We start from the raw sequence: 26,425 nt of genomic DNA on the forward strand, positions 1-26,425 counted from the left end.
ACACAAACATATTATCAATTAGAAATGCAGAGGAGAATAATGACTTGTGGATTGTACGTCATCGAATATAATATAATATGTATAATAGTTCTATACCTACGATGCCAATGTCGGTATAAATGTTCAAATTAAGATACACGTGTCAGCCCTAAGCTCAGCGCAAATTACATTCATCGAAACTATCCTGAGCACGTACAATGCCAAATGGGCGTATACATTGCTAAAATAATTACGACTTTTTGAATTATATATCACTATAACAGTTATCTACCGACATTTTATCCTTCAAGTGGCCTACACACAATAGTAATCGAACGCGTGCCACAACTATTATATTATTATTATGAGTGCTTTAGTGCTTATATCGTACACTCTAGTCGAGTATCTCTAAAGTTTTTCGCTGTTGAATTTCCAGCAACGGAAATACGTTTTATTAAAAATATCTGTTTGATCATTCCCACTGCGTTATGCTTGCTTTTCCGAATAATAATAACATCATTTTTTATGCACGCCTGTCTCTTATTCTATGGAAACACAACAATGTCAGACAAATATATATTATAATATTATATTATTAAGATGTTTGTCTAAACGAAACTAACCTAAACAAATCCGATAATAAGACTAACATGACTCTGGAGTAAATTTTTAATAAGATTTAGACCATGTATTTAAGCAATAATGTTTGTATCGAAATAGGAATGATAATGAATAATATATACTAAATGAGCAATGTAGGTACCATTAGTGTCATAATTCTAACTTTGCAATGTAAAATCAAATAATAAATCCACTAAAAAGCAACCTAATATTTTTATAATAATATACCTGGAATTATTCCTCACATTATTGATAGGTACAATTAATTTGAGTCAAAATCAAATTTATTATTACATTGATTAATATGATTGCTTACAATATGGTACTATTATACAATTACCTATTTAAATTTGTGTAGATAGTTTTTTTGTCCATCGCCCGTTGCGCATTTTGTTTTCATGGTCACCAATTATTTTCCGTTTTATATATTTTATATTGCACATTATTTTCTCCGGATTGTATGTAACATGTATTATTTCACTTAAAGTGTTGAATACAGTATTATAATTATAGCAATAATTATACATTTAAAAAAACTTGAAGAAGGTAAAGAAAATATAATTCACTCTTATAACTTAAAGTCATTATCAGAAACTCCTAAAAAAAGTAGCTTAGGCTGGTAAAAAAAAAATTGCTATAAATCATGATTGAATTTATTAGCGTTTAAACATTACTTATTCGGACGAAATTATATTATATTCAAACTTATAATAACAATTTATACTCAAATGATTTTGTTATAGTGTTGGTATTCAAAAATTATTAATTGTAAGGACTTTAAACTTTTCACTATCAACTATGTTTGTTATTATTTTCTATATAAAATTAATTCTTCAAAATATAAAGACTATTTTTAATTTATTAGTTAAACTATGCGTAATATCGCGATACCACGAACCCGATTTCAACTTTCTTCTGTAACGTCAGTTGTCAGTATTGACTTACAAGTTCATAACAAAAACATACCTACCTATTATGATATGATATTACAGTAGTTGTTGCATATAATGTATGCGATGTTTTCCCAACAAGTTAATTAAATACATTGTGTTATTGTGACCTGGTCTGGTTGGCTTCAGTCGCAAAAACTGAAGTCGAGCATCAGCCGGTGTCACTAATAGATCATACCGGCCAGTGTCTTAGCCAACCATACAGTTGAAAACCTTCTGAAAATAATCACTCAAAAGCATATGTTGCCAAGGGTTGATAAAAAAAAAAAAAATACATTGTGTTACTCCTTACTACCAGGAAAAATAATACGCAGTAAAATAATATAATCATAAAATATCCGTAGAAATAGGGGCTGACATACCGTCTCCATTTATAATCGTTTTTTGTTTGTGTAAAATGTCTCGTATTGATTTCAAATTCATAACATCCATTACAGTGACCTGTAATGAGGAGCTATGCTCGAGACTTTCTATACAGTAGAGCGACTTTTTGTTATTTTTATTATTATGTTATGGATTTATTCGGCTCATCGTTTGATAACACAAAATCACCAATTCGTGGTATCCAATTAAAGTTTCAGTTGTGTATACGAGTTTGTATAATACAAATTATTATACATTTGAATGGATTTTCATGAGAGGATTTTGATCCTTGACCCATCGACCTTTTTATGTGGCTATTGCATTTTTGATCCGATTAACTGCATTTGCATGTAATTGGGTTGTTCAGAAAACATCCGTTTGTTTTGACTATGTAGTTACGAATAAAAGCATGTAAACATTTATATTGGACAAATTCCCATTTTGACAGCTCACGGCTCACATATCCTACATATTTAATGCAGTAAAGTACTTACTCTGCGACAACAAACATTTGTCATTCAGGTCAGAGTATAAAATTGCATGGTAGAAAAAGAGAAGACAAAGCGATAGCCGAAAACCCATTACAATTAAAATTAATTTTTAGATCAAACCATACAATTTTTAATTGGAAATAAAGTATAATTAATAATAAATATTTACTATTAGAATTCAAATACCTATACTTCAAAAAACAAATGTTTTTGCAAGATAACAAATATATAATATTATGACCATGTGCATAAATCGATTAAATTGGACATTTTTAACATTTTTCCACCATTAACATTAGTTGCTGTTTGTCATTATTTTGTGAAGCAGGATTAAATATAGAAGCTATACTTTTATTTATTATATGGAATTTGTTTTAGATTTTTAATGAAATAAGAAAATTATAGGTTCCTACTAGTATTTCTAACAACGTTTTTATGATTGTGATTTTTGATTTCTATAGGTAGGCACAAAGATTTAAAACATTTAAGACAATTGACAACTATAAAAAGCAGATGCCAAATATGATAAAATATTCAAACTGAAATTTGTGGTAAAGAAGTATAATTTTCGAATGGATTTTGACTAACTTGGAAATATGTAATCAATAGATTAACGACAGATTTTCACTGAATATTTCTTTAATATTATTTGCATCGAGTGAGATGAAACTCAGTTAAATTTAAATCTCGGTAATTTACAGCTGTTTAAGCATTAAAACAATGTAAGCCAAAAATGTACCTCAATATGTATACCGTCCTCAAATTATTATCTTTACTTATAGTTTCAACCGACAATGCAACGAAAAGTTTTTCAAGATAAGGGTTTCCCGAGTAATTCTGCAGTGTTACGGTTAATGAGATAAATATTTTATTTTATTTTTACCAATAATTTATAAAAACAATACTACATTATTTTCGAAAAACAGAGTGATTGTCTTCAACTTTAAATAAAAACACATTAAACTTTTATGAAAATCTTGAAATAAATTTATTCAGAATCATTATTTCGTACTTTTTCGATGAATAAGGGAAACACTTTTATGGCTGAAAATTACTCGCTTAGAAAATGTTTATGAATACGTTTAAATGTTTATTAACGTTATTCCCAGATGTTATCAGAAGTTATTCAATTCTATTATTGACAATATGCCATTCGATTAGGAAGATGGCAGATATTCCGATGCAGACGATCATACTGATGTACCTAAATGTGATTTCGAATAAAAATAAAATATCTATAAATATCAAAAACAACTCTCGAAGATTACAATTTCGGCGTTAATCTACCAGATCATCGAGTCCATTAAACGGAAAATGGGTATTTCTTTTTTTTTCATTTCCCATAATATTTGAATAATTTCATTATCATGCGTGTTAAAATACCTATTACTGAAGCGAGTACCTCAAATAACCAAACAGAAATTTTACTGCACATTTCTTCCACTTATGTATGGATACAAAATATAACACTCGGTTATCAATTTGTCGAAATAAAAATAACAAAAGTTAAACGTTTGTCGCTTATAACCCGCCAATTGTGGTCGTATCGACCAATTATTGTGAAAGAGTTTTAATCAATAATATCGCGACGGTAAATTGAAGGCTGATTGAGACGCCAATTATCATATTATACGAACGGTTCCGGTTGTGGACTATGAAACAAGAACACACAGTGCAAAACTAATTATCATAATTTTACACCGTTATCGTTGTTCCCGAGTCGGCTTTAAAGAAAAAGAAAAAAAAGAAAAATGTATTTTTTCAAGCGAACTGGTAGAACTCATTGCAGTTTGTTGTTTAAAAAATATTCACTCAAACGCCAAAAAACCATTTTGTCAAACAGATCTGCAAATGTGCGTATTGGTTGGAAAAAAAAATTAAATTATATCTGCGGAAAGAGGAAATTCGTCAATACACGTGTGTATATGCTCCGGCGGTGCGAAGTAAACTAATTAATAATAACAATACAACAACAACAACCTGTCTTTATATTATTATTATTATTATTATTACTGTTTTCGGATAGTGCCCGATACGTTTACAATATAGTCGTCATATAGGATCACTGTGACGGGTGGTGGTGGCGGCGGTATACCGTGCGAATGAAAAACCCCCTTCCCCGAACCACTCCCTGGTCTTAACCACAAACCAAAACCACTGGACGACTGGCGCACCGAAACCGTTCGCACAACGATATTTATTTATTATTTCTGGTGCACTTTTGCGTGTATACAATATTTTGACGGCTGTTGTAAACGCCGGCGTGCGTACGTAGTTTTTTAATTCCGCCCTCATTCCACCCGTACACCGCCTTCTCACTGGAACAATTACTTTTGTTCGGCGGCGATGCGCATTGTTGCATTTCAAAAAAATCAACGACGATGACACGGTCGCACAACAATCGTATAGGTACGTCTGTTTGTTGGTGTCGGCGATTATAATGTGTCAGACGTCATAATAATAATTAACGGCCCGGCGCGCCATTGGTGCCAATAACGGGAAATGTCAATTCGACTTTTCGGTGATCGACGATGACTGTATATTATTATTCATAGAACCAGTCATTATAGCATCATCGCCGTAATATCGGGTTCTTGACGTTTTTCACGACTATAGATTTCGTTATGGTTAGTATATTGTTCTGAATTCGTAAATATTAATATAATCGCTAATCGCTGATTGACTTCGGCCAGAGAGACTTCGCCCCGTATACAAGACGCACGTCTCATATGGTGTTTATATTTCGTCGTCTTTTTTACCTTTTTTTTTTTCATCATTAAAACTGATCCTTGCAAGTATACTTGTTCGCATTAGATATAAGCACTTATGTTATTTAATTTTAGATACCTCCCAAACTAAGAATGTTTTGGTTTTACAGTGTTTTTTTTTTCTTTATACTTTTTTCGTGTAAAGCCCTATAAAGTTATTGGGTTTTAGAAGTACCCGCGGCAAAGTTTTATGCTACAGTTACTACTTTTAAAGATTGATAATCGAATTTCGATGGTTCTTTGTAGGAGTAATTTGTTCCTGTGTAGTTTATGTAAGTGCAAGGAAAAACTACCGGCTACTATTAAAAATGTCTGAAGAAATGCAAGAAACTGCGATTATGAAGAAACGTTGTCTGACGCAGTTTTTACCAAGCTCCATTTGAAATAGTTTTTAAAATTTTTATTACGTGCTGCTTTTAAATAAAATGTAACCACCCACGACTATATAGCACTATTTCTAGTCACGGTGAGTGAAGCGAGATGATTGAAATAAATCCACACGAACACTGCGTCACGACGTGCTGTTCATTTTTTGTAAGTACAATTTTGGAAAATAAATGTAATATCGGGGTCGACAAGACAATATGGAATAATAAAATTTGGGTTTAGCACACTAAAAGGATTTACAATGGTAACCAATTGAATTAATTGAGTACAATAAAAAAAACCGATAAGTTAGGTACACGCTATGATGGCTAGAGTTTAATTGTTTGTTTTTGCATAATTTTTCATTGAATATAATATGCAGTACGATGGGCGCGAAATATTAAGACCACTCATTAAACACAGAATTCATTGTATAAGTCTTTTATGCTTATTTGAGATTATTTAAAGGGGTAGATAATATTACACAGTTTCTTCAGCACATTACCTTGAAATAATTTGTAAATTTTAAGCAAACAAAAACCATTCCACTTTATTTTAATTTGTAACTTTTAAACCTCGTTTTAATTTTGGGGTACCTATGGTACCTAATATTAATACATATTTATTTAAAGAGTTCTTTAGAGCATATTAACATAAATATATTGACACTATTAATATTGAAAATCAATGTTTTACAGGATGTACCATCTAACATAATTAACTATATCTACTAATTTATTAGTGTATTATTTTTATATTCTTGTATTATCTCTATAATTATTGCACTGTAATTTTTTGTTTTTACAACCATTGTACACTTAAGTTCTAATCAAAAAATTGTATTTATTTTATCTAACATTATGTTATAATTGTATACATTGTTAAGTGCTTTAAAGCTACAAGATAACTTTAAATAAAAAGTTTTGCCTCAGCATTAAATAAAACATATTTTGTATTTACAAATTATACATTGAAGTATCAACTATTTAGTAGGTAAACCATGGAATAAAATAATAGATATAGTTGGTATTATATTGTTATAATAATCATAATTAATGACCTATAATGTTTAACGAAATATTTGTGCTCAGAATTTAAACTAAGTACTCAATGCATACAAAATAATATTACAATTTATGCAAACTAAGGAAATTCGATTATGGATGATTTTAATACTCTGTCAACGAGATATAGTTTTTTTTTTGTTTCTAAGCAGAACGATAAATTGGTTTTAAAATGATGTGTGCTTTTTTTTTGTTGGTCATTACCTTTTAAGGCAGTACAAATGTGTTTGAATTTACAAATTTAATGGTAAATTATGGAAGAAAAATTGGATTTAGTTGATACTATGGGGGATTAAGAGCAAACAATTTCTAATATTTTTTTAAATAAAAAAAAACTTTTTAAAAATGTTAATTTTTGGGGAAAACCCAGATTTAGACAAAACCGATTTTGTTCTTTTTAAATTTAATTCAGAAGTCGAATATACTTGAAATGTTCAACAAATGTTAATATTGGATTTTTTATTCGTGGTAGCATTTTCAAACTATTTTGACTCTTTTTAAGCTATAAACTAATACATTCGCTATAGATAATCGAATTATTTATATATTATAAATTATAATGATAAAACATTCTTCACTTGCTCAAAAACTTTGAAAATTCAATACAAGTTTCCTCATAGGTTGTTCATAAACTCATTAAATATTATACAAAATATGGTGTCAATAATTTTTATTATAATGGTATAAAGTTAAAATTTTGACAAAATTCACCTAAACCGTGGACTTTTGCAAATTATTTTGAAGTTAGGAATGAATACAATATCACTGTAATATTCATACCTAACATTTAAAAGTCGTATACAAGATTTCTCACAAGTTTTCGTTCCTGAAAAATAAAGATAAACCTAACTCCACTAAAATTTTGGATGAGTATCTAAAGTTTATGATTTGACAAAATTTCAGATTTTTCGTGAAACGATTTTCTTATTATATTCTTATAAATTTACAAACTTAATACTTGGCATTTTCACACAATGTTTCTTAAATTCATTTTTAATTTACTAACATAAATAATTTATTTGTTACATTAACATTTAAAACCTTGTATAAATTATATTACATAACATCATAATCAGAAATCAAAATAAATTTTTTAAAGAAATAATACTAAGTTATCAGAATGCAGAAGATCTTAAAGGTTTGTATTGAACGCAATGAATTGTATGCATGTGTATTTTATCTAAATACTTTGAGAAAAACTTTTAGTTTACTCCATTTGTAAAACATTATTATGTTATTAAAAAACTTTACATGCAAATCATATAGCTGTAATACAAAAATAAGTATAAAATGTAGTAAAAAAGTATTTTTTTTTTCAAATGAAACTGGGTAGCCGGTACCTATAGATAGTACTTATAATATAATGAGTTTCAAAATATGTATTGGTGTTGTTAAGTTTTCATAAAGATCTAATCATTAAAGTCACTGATTTCGGATAAGGTCAACATTTATAAGTAGTCTTCAATTACCTAGTTGACATTTTTTCTTAAAACCTACGTAATTTTGAGGATATACCCATAAAAATATACAAGTATGTAATAGAATATTTTAAAACAACACATTTTAATTACTCAAATTGTTAGCTTTTATATAATTTACATTGTTTACATACCTAAATACAACAAACCCGATAAAATAGTATACACAATATACGTAATACGCAGTGCACACTTACTTCATTAATAATTTATAACTTTATTACCATAACATTAACAAACAATTATTTCTAAATTAATATATTCGTAGATTGATAGGTTACATGATTATTCATAAAAACCAAAGCGTTTTCATTATCGATTATTTGTTTTGGTATAATATCGAAACTTGATACCATAAGGAAACGATAATACAATTTTCGATAATGGCAGGAACGAATTAGTAAAACTGTAAAAACTATGATGGTGTTTACCTTTACAATGCAAAACACTAAAGAAAAAAACTTTCCCGAGCAGTATTAAGATTTATTGGTGGGGTGAGCAAATGGCACCATGTAGTAATTTGAGGTTTTTTTTCAACTAAATTACATCTTCCTAGTATGACTCGTTTCGGAGCCATCTAAATTGCACACACCCACAATTCTTCGATATTTTGCTGAAAAATCGATTACTACAAACGTATATAATTATGACGAGGAAATCCGTTTTTCATTTTGAGTTTTTAATTTGTATTCAAATTTTTACTTATTGGCTTTAAGTTATAATGTTTACATCTTATACATTACCTATCCTTGTTTCATAGGGCTTCGACCTGTGCTGTTATAAAATAAAATAATGACAATTGAAGCATCAATAACATGTTTGAAATAATTGGCGTTTTATTGGTGCCTGCTTAATTTATGTTTGTTTTTTTTATTTAACTGCTGTTCAACAGTTTTAAATATGACAATGAACAAAGCTACTGTAAATCACGTTGTACAAATCAAATTTTATTTTTAAATGTATGTACATAAACATATATAAATACGGTGTCATTTATACATGTAAAGTTTTTTCGATTAATTTTAAAAATAATTATGAAAACTTTTAGTGACATTTTATGAATATTTAAACATTGGTTTTTTTTATTAAAATATAAATTACTTCTATGGTTATAAAATATTTAAGTTTATAATAATTGTTTGTTCAGTATATTATATAGATTTTAGGCCAACATTTGTAACTACAAGTATAGGTGAGTACAATTGTCTAAATATTTTGACTACAAGATGTCGGAAGACAATTATTTGGTTTTTCCTACAGTTGAGTATGATACACATTAATTTGATTTATCTCAAGCATAACCAAAAATGTCATAACTTGCATTCTATTCAACAACAAAAAAATATTCTGTTGAAGCAAATGAATTATTCAAACATAACAATTCTTTGTCACGAAATATTATGCATAGGAAAATGTTTATACTAATTCATAAATAACGATAAAATTCTAATTTAATTCAATACTTATGATATACTGCACTTATTAGTATAGTGTATTAGTATACGAAACTTTCGGTTTATTTCATAGTATATATATACCAGACAGAAGAAACCACCGAAGTATTTATTAAAATAGTGGCTATAATTAATTCATTTTATATTTGATTTATATTAGTTTGAAAGACAATACTGCTAAGGTAAAAAAATATGTTGAATAATAACATGTTTCAGAAAAAAATCTTTAACATAACATATATTGTTACTAAGGTGTTTGGATGATTTCTGTTAGTATACTGACAATATTATATTCTCAAAAGTTCAATATTGAACTTAAAATTACATGTTAAATTAGTTGCGATCGTAATAATATGTTAAAGAACAAATAATTTATTCATCTAATTTTTGAGTGAATTTTATAAGCTTAGATATAAAAATATATAAAGTATAATAATTACCGCTATTCACTTCTTATATAAAACAGAGGGTAAAAATAAACGATGACTAAATTATAATATGGTGAATAAACATAATATGTCTATATTATTATTATAACAAGTGGTGGAGACGTTTATCTTTCGTATTATTATTATTTCATAGTCCAAATGACTTGGGTATTCCTTTGTAACGACATCGTCTTCACAATGGAGGAAAAGATATAATATATTTTTGTCAAGATAGAAGAATTTAATTTCATCTGGCAATGGTCGAATTGTGCCCTTTACAGTGCACATAAAATGTTCAATTCCCGAACAGGAAAACGTGTGGCCGGGGGTGAGAGGATTAGGATTTACTCTCAAGGGCAAGGTGAAAAGGCCCGAGATGCTTTTAGCTATTCTATTTATATCTATACATAGATTCGATTCCTAAACCAAAACGGGAACAATCGAACTGGAATAATCGTACTTTTATTGATCTTAAAGTTTTTTTCTCCTATTTTCCTCCTTACTTACCGTGAACAAAATAGTCTAGATCAGGCGTATATAATATGCGGGTGCACGAGTAAATTTAGAATCTTTAAAAACAAATAGTCATACAAATTTGTCATCGTCAATGCACAATACTTATGACAATAAATAATATGCACTAACTCACAATATTTGAATATTGTAATAATATTTTAAAAGCCATATGACAATTGCCCAATATTGTGTGCCTCATTAATTTCATTCGAAAAGTTATAATATCGGATTTTACATCTTTAAATTAAACAGTAAAATTATTATGATTACAAAACATATTGTGTGCATTGATTTAAAAACATTTAATTTACATTTAAAAACTAAATGTAAAATAATTGTTTCATGATACTCTGATTTATGTTATCGACTATCAATTAAATAATGTCAATGTATTTCCGTATTATTATGTTTTCTACCTGAAATAAGACTAAAATATGTTTGGTTTTTTAAAACTATATTTAACTTAATTTTGTTTTTATTTAGCCAATATATCTGTCATCATATAAAATTATAGTATATTTTTCAAAAAAAAAAAAAACAAAATATTATACTATCAACAATGTTTACAAAGCTTGATTAAAACTTTTTTTGTTTAATAGATATGAAAACTGTAACATTTGTAAGGTATACAGTGTACACTAGGCGTAACTTACAAATATTGATTTTCTAATATTAGATTACATACCTATGTTGAAAAAGTAATAAAATATATTGCAGAGGACGACAAAAAAAAAAATTGTTAAAAATTCAGTGAATGGAATTTTTAAAAATATTCTTAGATTAACTGGGTAGTATTTTATAGAAGAAATGTTAATTTTTCCACTTATACTATAGAAGAATAACCGTTCATTAATAAGCCATTTGTACAACTTTGTGCTTAAATTTGTTACCGTTCCTCATTGAAATGCATTAGTATTGGCATTTTACAAAGGATTATTGTAATTTGTAAAAGTAATATGTGGCAGTAAATTACTCCATTTGAAACTTGAACTTTCTGTAACCAGACACTTCACTTTGATCGTAAGCTACCAAATCGGTTTTTTTTTCATTATTATTTGAAGAGACAAAACAATAGACTTCAATATTTATTTAACTTTGCCTTTAATCTTTTTCAAATATGTTTATAAATAGTACTTGTATACATATTTTCGGTTAATGTTTGTCTTCCAAACTTTAGGCACCCTTACTCATTGAAATCTAATTTGTTATTACAATCATTTTAAATTCTCGAATTTGAATTTGATTTCAGACATATTAAATTTTATAAAGCCAATTAATAGTTAACTTGGAAAATTAAAATTATAGCTTAAGTAGGTTGGGTGTATACAAAAACTAGAAAATTCTATTATGTTATAGCTCGTTATTATTGCACAACAAATAAAAAGAGACAGTTTTGTATACAAATCCCTCTAATCAGTGGAAACTGCAATAAAACGTTTTCTTTCTGACTTGATGATGACGAAGACAATAAAACAATGAAAATCATGAACAATTCTCTCTCTCGATGTACATATATATATATATGCCCGCCTTGTCATAAAAAAAATAATATCCATATGATTTTATCATATTAAAAGATAATGAAAGTAGTTATAGTTATCTAAAAAATAAAATAATCTCTTTGCGAGACTTGAGAAATGCATTTTAAATTTCCGAGTTTTAATACATAAACCTATACGTAATTGCTTTTTTTCTTAACAGTTTTACTGAAGTGTTCTCACAATGTTTAAAATAAAAATAACAGTAAAATTATAGTAAGATTTAAATATAATAAGATAGAAGATTAAAAAACATCTCAACTATAATTATCATTTATCATTATGCATTTTATCAAATTCAAGCTTTTCCAAATGTTTTAATTAAAATATCTGACAACTATTATACTTATTAGTTATTACAAAGTAATCTATTTAAACTATTATTCTTTTTATATTTATAATAAGCAAATTATATTGATTAGTTAGATGTCTCCATATTATTTTAAGCCATTCAAGAAGTATAAAAAAAAAAAAAAATACAAAAATGTTTTGAATAATTGAGCTTTTATCTAAAATATACCTACCAAGTTTATTACCTTTTTTTCTTGATTTTTTTTTTTAACCAAATTTGACGGATAATTTATTCAGATAAAAGTTATTAGAGCATACATTTATAACAAAGTATAAGTAGTTAAAAAGACGAATAGAGATGGATGAGATAAGATTTTTTTGTTATTAGTAAGGTATCAACAACTTTTTGGTATCAAGGGAGTGATTAAATGTAGGAAGATGTATAGTGTGACGAACTTCAAGGTTATTATTGCTATTATAGTGCATATTTAGGGTTGAAAGTAAATTATATTAAAACATTTATACAAGTTAAAAGTTACAAGTTAAAACAATAGTTTAATATTAAAAACAAGATTACTCGACATTTTAAAACATTTAAATGTTCATTATTTGGAAATGTGTTATTAAATAACTGAACATTAAGCAGGTTTTTTTATTCGGACGTCGGAGTTGTTATTTGAAAATAATAATAACATTTAGTTATAAATACAACTGAAAATATTGTGTAATTAAATCAACGAGCTTAAACAATTGAACACACTTACAATTATAAATTGTGTCCCTACACAAACAAATATAAGCGAATTTGATAAATGTGAAAACTAAAATGAGTAATTATAATTTTAATTTATTTTTGGATAAAGTATTTTGAATGCAATAAAAAAAAAAACAAGAATTAATGTTTAGAGTTCGGATTTGAAATCATCGTATTCATATATTCGAATGAGCTGAAATTGACGAATGATTAATCATAATGACACAACTCGTGGGTGAACGACCCCACTTGAGCCGGCCACATTATACGGGTGCTTATGATGACATGGTTGTTGGTAGAAAGGGAATATTTCGCCTAACCCATCGTTGACCGGAAACAAAGCTTCCCCATCGACGTATACGCAAACGTACGCCATGTCGAATGGCTACTGCTGCGTTCTGTCTAGCTTCCTGTGCATCTCTCTATCCATGTCCTTTCCCTGTCCGTTTCCAACCATACGAATGCTAAAAGTCGAATGTTTCGGGGCGGAGAGGTGAAGGACAAAAAACAATCTCCCACAAAACGGTTTGGTTTTTGGTGAATTTCATTAAGGCATCAGCAGATAAGTGAAAATTCCACTGGTGACGGACGAGAGGGGGTTAGTGTGTTTTCAAAAGACACGAGTTGTACTGCTCGGAGGCGGCGGCGGTTGTGGTGCAAAAGTTAAAAAGGAAACGAGATAATTGGATTTTGCGGGCAATGAGCGGGCCGAGGCTCAGCCACCACCACCACCACGTGTCTCCAGGGACGTTATTGGTTCTGTTGATAAGAAGATTAACACGGCGAGTGGCTGTGTGCATATACAGAGATGACAGCAAGAATGATGTGTATACGGTGTGTTCGTGGAACAGTGTAAACGTCGTTTTAAATAGTGTGTACATTATTCAAAAAACCAACAGTCGTAATAATCGTTTGGAACAATAGTTATGTCGGCATCAATATGACGATAAAAAAAATATATATAGTCAATAACGTGTAATTTATAATACTGAATTAGCATTATTATGGTATTAACGTATATTATTAAGAGCATCGCTTATTCAAATCTTAAAGGTTACCTATATTATAAACATCGGAATATTGGATTGTATAAGTGCAGTTTGGCAAATTAATCACTCAATTATTTATAATATTTTTTCATAATTTGTATCGAAAAAGCTTGTAGGTATACCCAGTGGGTATTACCTACCTATACTATCGTAACGACAAACATTGATTAAAAAAAATACTGTTAAGATACGTCAGGCGAACGATGAATATGTTTCACGTATAAGATTATAATATTAATTTTTAAATTTTTCTATACTTGAATTTTAACTAAATAATTCAAATATTTAAATTAAATTAAATAGTACCTATATCGTATGGTTGAAATAAATAAATTAAAAAATTAGAACGGAACTAGGATGCCGTTGGTTCTCTTCGGGTAATTGAATTCAACACTTATGATAATCAATTTGCTTAAAAATACCGATGAGGACTTTATAAGTATACGCATTACAAAATGACGTTTTGAAAAATGTGTTTTCCAGGTTTTTTATTAATGATTAAAGCAGTAGATCAACGAGTGAGCCACTGTCACTATATTTTTGTCATGCTAGTAACCACATACCGCAAATGGAACAATATTTTAACGTCAGGTGACATATGACGCAGCTTGACATAATATCACATTAATTTTATTCTTGGATTTAGATGATAGAGCGTGAAGCGTATTATAAAACAATTGACAAAAACCACAATAGATCTTAAAATGTGTTTTAAATAAAGTTCAGTGTTGTAAATATTGATAATATTCTATGTTCAGTCGTACATATAATAATAATAATATTATGCTTTCGGATTATATATAGGGATTACGAGGTATTCAATAAGTACTCAATGGCATCTTTGATAATTTCGTTCTAAGTTAATACAATCTGTTTTGTTTCTTTATATACTGTAAACTATATTTTACTGGACAATAAACGTTTCTATTACGAATGGATATGTCTACTATATAATATTATAATAAATAATAATAACAAAGAAATAGAATTTATTATATTCTATGGAGGTGCTTACCGAAGGCGTGCGCACGGGGGCAGCAGAGGCAGAATATGCTGCCCCCGGACTTTCTTTGGGGCTACCGCGGCCGGCAAATATTGAATAATTTATCTCGGTAATAATATAGTTCCACAAATGATGACCGTTGTAAATAAAACAATTATACAATTTTATTTTTTTTTTTTTGGTTAAGTATAGATAAATATTTTATGAATAAACCAGTATAAAACTAATAGACCTGTTGTAGTCTACTATAAAAAAATAGCCATGATTTCAAGTCAAAAATGTTTATGAATATTAATAAAAACTATTATTGTTTTATTTACAATTTTGATTATGTACCATATTCTTACCAATTATATTATGACTTTAATTATTATTATTTGAAAAAAAATTAATAAACATCTTCAGTTTTGTACCTACAGATTCAGTATAATTATTTTTAAAATATATATTTTATATTGTTATTAACTACGAATAATAAATATTAACAATTAACTATAAGCTTGTGGAAAGTACCTACACATTTAGTGAGCTTAGTATCTTACTGTAAAACTTTTTATACAAAAAACAAATAACCAATACAATTTTAATTTTGGTATCCGATATTAAAAAAAGTTAAGCTATTTGCAGGTTTTAATGGTGAATTTGAAGAATGGGCCGAACCAATCTCTTGCTGCCCCTGAAACCGGAGGCTGCGCATCCCTGTTGTGCTTACATATTTTTTTATTTTTTACCTTGATGTGTTGGAGATATATGTAGATTTTTCTTCTCAAATCATAATATCTTATACGACTCATAATGCATTTTTTTTTTTTTTTTTGTCAAGCCGAAGAAAACAATTTAAAAGTATTTAAAATATTATATCAATAGTAAATAATGTCCATATATTATATAACAAAATATAAAATACATATAGTGATGTTACACTATTGGAAATGGCCTGTACACGAATAATAATTATTATTGTATTGTTCCGGTCATTTCGTCACATACCTGTTCGCAGTAACACGACTATTGCCGTTGTTTTAATTTGGATGCATCAAACTCGGCGGACAATAGTTCTATTCACCACCATATATACATATCGCCCCATTCATCACGTCGTGTCTCACTGTATGACAACGCCGCCGCCTTCGCATGTATAATAATAACAGTTGTACACAAACAATGTTATTAATTATTATTTTCGTAGCGTTACGCGCCGCTCGTTTCGAGACCATTTTTACAGTGTCACACCGCAATAAGTTCACGGGATTACGCATCGAGGAATTCCGCTCCGCCTCTTCGACATCAGACATTCACCCCGTCGTATTTCTGTTAAGGCGATTTTGCCGCAGTATAACGACCCTGCACCGAAGAGAGCGAAATACGTGAAAAATAAACACTGAATTTATATATACCATTATATATACCTAACCTACCTGCTATATAGCGGCCGTTTACTTTATATGATAAGTGTTTTTATTTATTTATTTTTTTTTTTTTTATCGCATTTCTTATTTTATCCCCGACTGTCAAACACCGAAAATAAAACACCACTTCTTCTAGAAAAAAAAATATTTCCAAAAATAATTAAGTATATAGGTGGTAATAGTACCTATCTCCGTCCAACGCGCGTCTAATGCGATTAAGCGCCATCATGGTTTGATATAGGCTTTAGCAACATTTAATTGAATTCAAGTCTATCTCCCTATAACTTAAACGTTCCACGGTGTCTAGTAAGTACTCGAATTTAATGATATTATTCTTAAGACACTAAAGTAAAATGATGTAATTTATTTATGAACGCCACTCTTTCTCGTTATATTTCATTTAAATACAACAGTTTTTCCTTATGTTTTTTATACTAATATATTATAATCTTAATGTGTTTTAAACAGGACATTGGAAACTGATTTAATGCTTTCATTCGAAGAAATAATGTAGCAAGGAAATAGCAAACGAATTGCTTCAAAATAATAATGCTACCACTGTGTAACTGACGTGGAAGATATAACTTTCAGTTTTCACCATACGCGTAGATCGAAGTCATTAAACAACGGTCGGTGTGACAATACTGGCTTGAACGGAGATTCGAAATTTTGTCCCAAGTGCCTTTCAGTAAGCCCCGTGTAGAGACATTCTTAGCAAGCTGAAGTAGTGCACAATATCATAATATTCAGTTTTATAATATTTAATCGAAGAACAATATTTCAGTTAATGTATACAATTTATAGTTATTATCGACGGACGTGATAAATAATGTACGATCAATATATGTATATACATAAATATAATTATAACGTAATTTAATACGTATATAACGCCATTACGACATGGCATAGGGTAGCGGATACATCGATGGCAGAGATGGACTTCAATAATACGCGTGTGTGACCAGTTTCGTGCGCAGGGGGCGATGATGAGTATTAATTTTTTTAATTCCTAAAATATCCCTGGACCTAGGTTCTCCACTTCTCCAGTCCATCAATATTGCATGATTGTAATAATCTGTATGTTTCTGTTGAAAAGAACATTTTTCATTGGAAATATGTGTTGTGATAATAACTGATAACTGATAACACACAGCTAGTATTCGAATAAAAACATAATGTGGTCTTTAATAGTGATCAATTTAATGTTTTTTTATTTCGTTATTTTAAAAAATATTAAAAATAATACATTCTTTATTTTGGTTTATGACAATATTGTTATATATAGGTACAATATTAATGTTCCTCTGTATTCGACGTTGATACTGGTGGATGATGTGAAAGCATAATGATTTATCAAATTTAAGAGTAAAACTATTAATTGTTGTTTGATATTAAGTCAACTTATTTTCGAATGTTAATTAGTCATAGTTTTATAGTGCGCTTAACTTAGGGCGTCGGAGCAGGTGTGTTTTTTAGTACAAAATGTCTTACAGGAAAAACTCTCACGCCCTGTAGAATAATCAGACTTCGTTTTTTTTTTTTTTTTTTTGATTTAAAAGAATAAAACATTTTGCAGGTCGGATCAAATCATGGTTTTAAAAATTATAACTATCGAAGATAAAATATGCTTTGAATAATGTACAATATTTGATATTTTTCAAAAGTATTTTTCCAGCACTGTCTTAATAAAATAAAATTTAGGGATTTGATTCGACTTGAAAACAGTTCTCCCGTTGTAAATAAAAAAAAAAAGAACGAATTTCAACTATTCTACAGGGCGTGATAGTTTTTCCAGTGATGTCATTTTCGTTGGTATTATATACCGTATCAACACCCCTCTCCCCTTAAATAGGTTTCGGGCAGAAGTATTTTAATTAAGGAAATAACTAAAATATAAAATATAGTTTTCAAATTTTTAGAATTGAGGACAATTGGAAAAACCAACACCGACACGTTCAATATAAGTTATATATTTTTGAACGTTATTAAACATTTATACCAATACCAATATATTTAATTTTTAAAATAAAAAATAATTATTTTACCCTTAAATTAAGTAATACGTGTGTAAAAATGAAGGTTGACGAAATAATAAATTTATATTGAAATTCTCCCAAATTGCTATTAAGTTTCAATTATAATTAACAACTATGATTTAATTTAATATATCTTTGTTCAATTATAGTAGTATAGGAAAAATTGTTATCTATTATATTTTCTTGATAACATAAATAATAATGAATGTTGTAATAATTACAAACTATTCAAAAACATGTTTTCGAAATTAATTTTATTCGATGATATAAATTATAAATCGATGAAGTTTAAATAAAATTCACTTGATTGAAGTCAGATAGCTCACATATTATAATTAGGTTCGTTTCAAATAATTATAGGTAGGTATCTAATTAATATTATATTACCTATTTTAACGATAACATATTATTATTCTGTATGAACAAATATTAGTGAAAATTATTATAATATAATTATTATTAACTACCTTTACATTGAGATAAAAATCGCTCTTAGGACTATCAGACTTTAAAAAAACTCTGTACAATGATCCTAAATGTTTGAACAGACGAAACAGCTAGGATACAAAATAAAATGTAAAACATTTAATATTGTGATGTTATCATTCCTAAATTTTTTTTCGAAATGTTTTTACATTACCTACCTATTATGTTATTCATCTCGCATCCTAAGTAACTGTACACTGTTCAATTATAATTTTTTTTTTCTAATAATTATGCATAATATTTTATTTTATTTCATTTTTATATGCTAAAAAATTAATCATTTTTATTTCTATTGATCTTGGTAAGTGGCAGTTAGATATTTTTTATTATCCCCATGAATATAATACATGAATAAAAATAGTCAGTCAGTTCAGATGCATTTTTATACTCATATTTCATATAGTACAAATTAAACACTGCAACTAGGTATAATATATTGTATAACGTATATGGAAACATGATAGTTGTACATTTTGGTTCGTTATCGAATATAATATAACAATGCTGACTTGAATTGTTTTCTGTTTACATCAATTTCGTTTACGAAACAAATCCTTCTATGTATGCTATAATACTGCAGTGTAATAATCGATACTACGGAATTCTAAAAAGTTCAACCGGGAAATAAAAAAAAAAAATCAAATACGTTTTATTTTCGCCTAAAACTAGCAGTAGTTTGTACACAATTCAAACGGTTGTTGGTCTTTAGGGTATAATTTAACCCTTTCGACGGTTCTCGTCTGTTATTTCCCGATGGAAATCAAAATCGTGACTCTTATTTGGATTTTTCAAAAGAATTTGCAGCTAAAGTGGGCGTGTAAGGAACATCTGGCTCGGTCGCGTGTCGCCCCCCCCCCCCCCCCAAAAAAAAAAAAAAAAATAGATGGCCATCGATTCAAATGTCGGTGGCTACAGTGTCCTCAAACTATAATTTTTATATACTGCTTCATGAGCTTTTACGAGTTATTAAAAATTAAAAAACAAAACTCCAGCTGCCAAGTAGGCGAAATATATTATGGTTGTGTATACAGACAGGTTTAATTTAGATAGCGTACAACGCTCATAAATACTGCCGGCAACGGTCGCGGGGAAAGCGCCAATTTGTACCACTTTCTCAGCCCAACTTATGGCTGTAGGTGAGACTGTGTATTATTTTTATTTTTATTTTTTAGAAATGTAGTAGGGTGGACGAGTAGGGGGAAGAGAGACGTTTTCAAAAGTTTCTCAGTCCCCGAGACAGACTGATGACCTGGATTGTGCTCGGACGAAAAGTTTTCTAAAGGGACCATAGTGTAAATAAATTAAAAAAGAAAAACATGGTAAAGTTCAAGTGCAGCTTTGGTACGAGCAGGTGGCTCATTTACACGTACCCGGAAAAAGCACATACACTTCCATGAAATGTACACTCAAAAGTCTTTTGGGTCATTCAGGCCATTTCCTTGAATACTGAAAAATTATATTTTTTTAATAATGTGTTGGATGATTTTAATTATAATACTAATAGCTGTTTCACATTACAGTTGACCTAGTATGGAGTGTTTGGTTTAATGGTTTTTCATAATACTACATGCTGCATAACTCTTTAATACCGTTACAGGCGCTCTGAGATTATTGTTTTTTAATTATTATTTTCATTTTTACTGTGGTTATATATTTATAATAAATATATATATATAAATGTACATTTGAATTATGGTACCAATAATGTACCACCATAATAATATTAATAATTGAATTAATTAATGTAGTTTCATTTCATACACTTATGTATAAAAAATATAATTTATTTTTTACTAACTACTGTACATAATATATAATAATAAATAATAATTATACCTCCCACCATCGTACACGAAATTTCGCGTTAATTTAGCTCAAGTAAGATAATTGTTCAGTCGAACTTGAGGCAATTCTTGGCACAATCTTAATTAAAATTCATGTTCAATTAGAAATAATTAATGATACATAACTACTTGTGTAAAAATACTCAAATTAATTTAATTTTGTTTTTAAATAAAATATATATTTTACGTTTTGTCAGTAATAGGTTTCGTCATATTTTACATAATAAAAGTAAACACAGGCAACACCTCTGATTTTAATCATGGAAATTGACGGACAAGGTTTCCAAACATCATTTTGATTCACAATAAAATATAATGTAATATTCAACTATGTAAACGAAAACTTTTTATAATTACCTTAGGTTTTACTTGCGATAAAATGCATTTTAAGAATGAGTAAAATACTTATACAACATAGGGAGCTGTTGAAAATATCGTTTTTAAAGTTTATAATACTACCTATACTAAAATTGATCAGCTGTGTGCGTCCCGCGGGGATGAGACCAAACAAATAACGACAAAAGACATACCTATCCCCTGTTTTTTTTAAATATTTTATGAGAGATTAAAAAAAAAAAAAATGGACAAATTTTTATGGTGGAAAGACTGTACTGTTTTCACTCAGATGATCAGGACGGCTATGGCGACTGTGTATAATATATTTATATAATCATATTTAATATATAGTAGTTTAAAGTACGAAATTCGCCAACGTGTTATTCCCTCAACCAAAATTTTAATTCAGCCAACGTCCATCTAAAACTTTCATTTTTCTTGCTAGGTACTTAAATATAGAATCGAAATCGTTAACTATTTTTAAGGATTATATGTTATATCATAGTATAGTATAATCCTAAAGATATTTAGAGGTCTTCTATAAACCCTTTATAATTCTAGAAAAATTATTCACCACCTAATAATGCATTAAGTAGGAATTTATTTAAAAAATATTATTTATTTATTTTAAGAAAAAAGTTCAATTTTTTAAGCCATTTGAATCCACGTCCATAGTATAAAATTATAAATCATATTAACTGTGCAACATTAAACATCAACATTTTGTATAAAGCTATATATTTATGTTTATAATTTATTGATAATTTACATTAATTTGATTAATTTATAGCAATTAATATTTTTAAATGTTTTCTGACATTCTTCGATACTTAATAATTTTAATAGCTGTATTTTAGTTTTTAGAATTTTATTACTTGAAAGTACTTACATCTATATTATAATATGATTATACTCGAAAAGAGAAAAAACTAAATTGCGTTTATACCAGGAACCCAAAAGAACCTATTGTGAAATAACTTGTATGATAAGAACATTTTAATGGTTACAATTTTTTTTTTTTATTGTACTCTACATCAAATCCTGAATATTTAATAATATTATTAAATATTATCATACAACATTGTCATCTAAATAATATTATGTTCTAAGGATGACAATGTTATATATGGTGTATAGTACTACAGATTTATAATAGTATTTATAGACATTTCAATGAGTTTTTCAATTTTATTTAAAATCATAAATTATCATAAATTATACAGTTGTTTAAATACGACAAATGTAGTATAAATGCATAATAAGATTATAATAATAAAGTTGGAATGCAAAAACAAAAAAATATATTTTACATGTCAAAAGAATTTATTCATTGATGTTTATTTATTTTATGAATATAATTTAGAACCGTAATTTATTTTATAATTTTGAACCCTCTATGTTTTTGCATGTAAACATTGAACCTTTATCAATGGAATATCTGAAAAACTTGAGTCTTACAAAGTTTGATACAAAATGACAAATTGTATAATATTTTTCTCGAATAGTTATTGTAAATCTAGTTCTTTAATATCTCCTAGACAGTAATTTACTTATATTGTACTACTTATGTCCTAAATTATGTTATAGTACTTAAATATTATAAACCGGTGTACAGGACAGTGGTTCACCCTGCCGGATATTTTTGAGGAAGAGTTGACATTTTTTTCCGTAAAATAAATTTGTATAAAAATAAATTTTAACATCGTAATATGAGTTACAACAAATTTCCCATTTTAGGTATAGTTGGAGAAAAAATAATTGTTTTATTGGCAAAACATTACATTGAGGCAAGCGAGAGCTGGACCCAGGTTAGGTTAGACTAACCCGCATTTCCCCTGTAACATACAATTGTTGGTACACATTATTATGACATAGATAGCTAATCGTGTTTGATGTTTAATTGAATGTGTTATAATCATAATGTAAACACAATTAAAAATAAATGGATATTTCTTATTTTTTTTTTTATTCAACTAATAGCTTTTGCAGTCTAAAGAAATCAATACTAAATAGTTCTAATTTTAAAATATATATTTTGCAAATTTTGATTTGTATATTAATTTAGCTGGGCAATTATTAACAATCTTAAATTTTAAAACGTCATACCTATACTTTTACATGATGCACATCCAATTTAATTTTTTATGGTTATAAATTATATTTACAGTGAGCTATTTTAACTTATTTCAAGAGTCTTTTTGAGTAATGAATAAGAATGTGTAATGATTGGTGACACAATTTTTATTCTTACATACAAATAATTTAGGTACTAATGATTATAAATGACTGAAAAAATAAATAAACAAAGTAAGTTGTTTTTTTTTTTCATAGAACCCGTATAAATTATAATTTATCAAGTCCCTACAACTGTTGGTAATATTTTTTGAATTACAACAAAATAACAAAAAATTTTATTTTCCGATTAAATATTCTATTTTGTCTAAATTTGAAATTGAATTACATCTATAGAAAAAGTTGTGGACATTTATTTTCTATATTCTTAATTATTGTGGTTAGAACCACTTATTATGGGACCTACGGTTATTTCTTTTTTAAATACAAAATTGATTTTTCAATAACTGGTGATTTGTAAATATTCTTGTTTTTTTAAAAAATGTAATAATTATGAGTATTTATTACTTTTGTCCCCCCAAAGCACAGACTTGATAAAATTCCATATCAGAAACCACCCACAATATTGAAACATTTTTTGTGGTAAAAATCACACATTATTATAAAACTTAAAAATTGCTTCAATCAGAATCAGAAATCAAATCTTACAATATTCTGATTGCTATGTTAGTTGTTAATTTGTATTATGAATCTGTCGTTAGTATAACAGTATAAAAAATGTTTTTCAAGTAAAATTTTTTTTTAAATAAAAATTTAAAGTTATTTTTACTATTCATTTTAACGAATTTTGTCAAAATTTGAACTTCAATTGATGAAGAAAAATAGAAACTATTTCATTGAATTTATTCTCCACGATAGTAGTATTGAAAAAATCATAGCTTTGAAAATAGATATAGAAATTTCAGATTTAACATCAGAAAAAAAATTTATTGCTAATACAAAACAGACGCAATTGTATTTTACAAATTATTTAATATGAATAATAAATATGTTTTGGGCGCCTAATCACTTGATTAGTAGAAATATAACATTTTAACGAGATTTCATCGATTCCGCAAGGCATATTTTTTCTAGGAGATTCAGCCATTACAGGTATTCTAAAAACAACCTATGAATTCCAACACCGAACCATGGAAAAAGTTAGATTTTACTTACATTGCTTATAAATATAATATGAAATACCTGTATAAATACATCACATTTATTATTTATTATTTTGTATGTATTATAATGTACAGTGTACTGTATTTATTATATTTACTATTAAATATTAATATTACATTTTTATTTTGCTTCAATATTTAAATGATCAATAACTGTTGTGGTATTTTGTAGATATATTATCATCGCATGATAGTTTAACGCGTGGATATTATCTGTATTATAGTTATGTACATTTTGTTCACAATAGATCTACTCGTATTATTATGTAAGCAAACTTCAGTTATTATTTATAAAAATATTAGTTTTTTAATTAGGTAAAATATAAATATATTTATTAATAAAGTTAACAGAGAAACTGGTTGACTACTGCAAACTTAGATAAACATTGGAAAGAGGCATGATCGATAGGTTGTTTTGAAATCCATACTGTATTTTCGGATTCGGTAGGTCCCCGTTTTTACTTGTGGTGTAGATTATAGAGTTCTGGAATATTACGTCCTTTACCAAATAGAATAAAGAGGTTATACTATAATAATAATAATATAGAGATTGTACTGTGTACCCACATATTTTTTTCCACGTTGACCCAATCACCTGCGTGATCTTGTTAGTCAATTGAAATATTATTTTCCGTTCGAACTCTCATTTCGAATTCATTCATAACGATAACTTATTTTCTTTCACTGTCGTCGTTTTCGTGGTCGTTAATACCATATTCGGGCGTCCTTTAGGTCACTATAATAATAATAATAATAATAATAATAATAATATAGGACGTAGTTGCCGGTAAATACTCTACAGTATTGTGTACAATCTTGAATCCTAAATAATATTATAGTTCGAGTCATGACGTCTGTGCATACCTCTAGTATATTCTCGCAATCGTTCTTCGCTGTGTTAAATTAAACCCGTCACAATAACACGTCGTTCTCCGCTGTGTAGATGTATTATAACTGTATCCGCTATGATGTTATTATTCAGTCACAATATACTAAGACCCTCGACTAATGACGATCCTATAATAATAATATTGTCTGCCAACGCGTTCGACGTCTGCTGCTGCAGGAGATAAAAGAAACTTCAAACACACACATGCACACACACACACACACACGCGCGCAAACACAAAAGCGCTCGGCATGAATTATAACGATTATATGAATATAACGCCAGGAATTCGTGTCATCATTCTATCATAGTTTATGGAATTAAAAACATAACAACAGTTGGTGCACAAAATAAAATGGTGTTTAATGATTGTTTTTGAATAAAAACGGTAGACTGATGACAAGTCGTTAGTGTCAATTGCAAACAAACGTCATACAACTAAAAGTTTTGAAAATATGTATTATTATTGTATTCTAAAAGAAACTTTACTGCGTTCGCGGGACGAAATCGTATAAAAATAATAAAACATAGATGTGCATTATCAATTGGCAGTATTACCATTAGAAACCAATTATAATCCAACCATTAGAAGTATGATATGTATAACAAATATATTAACATATAATAATTTTAGTCATAACATGTATATGTATTAAGGTAAAATGTGCTCACGTTGCTCAAAACATTGTTTGGTAAATATTTACAACTGATTCTGCACGCCTCTCAAGTTAAATCAGATTTAATAATAAGCAATAACCATTAAGGCCACAGCAGATCAAATTGCATACGGAATAAAAACCTCAAGACTCGCAGTAATTGTCTGAAGCCATTCATTAATGAATTTCAAATATTAGATCACCTCGTAAGGCGCATAAAAGACAAAATCCAACATTTTAAACATTATATCCCATATTACAGTCGTTAAAGGTTAAATTTTACCCGTTCAATGACATTTTATATATACAATTGTTTTGATCTATTATTGAAAATAAAAAAAAACATAAATCAGCCTT

This window comes from Myzus persicae, unplaced genomic scaffold, assembly GCF_001856785.1.
Source record: "Myzus persicae strain clone G006 unplaced genomic scaffold, MPER_G0061.0, whole genome shotgun sequence".
Taxonomy (NCBI): domain Eukaryota; kingdom Metazoa; phylum Arthropoda; class Insecta; order Hemiptera; family Aphididae; genus Myzus; species Myzus persicae.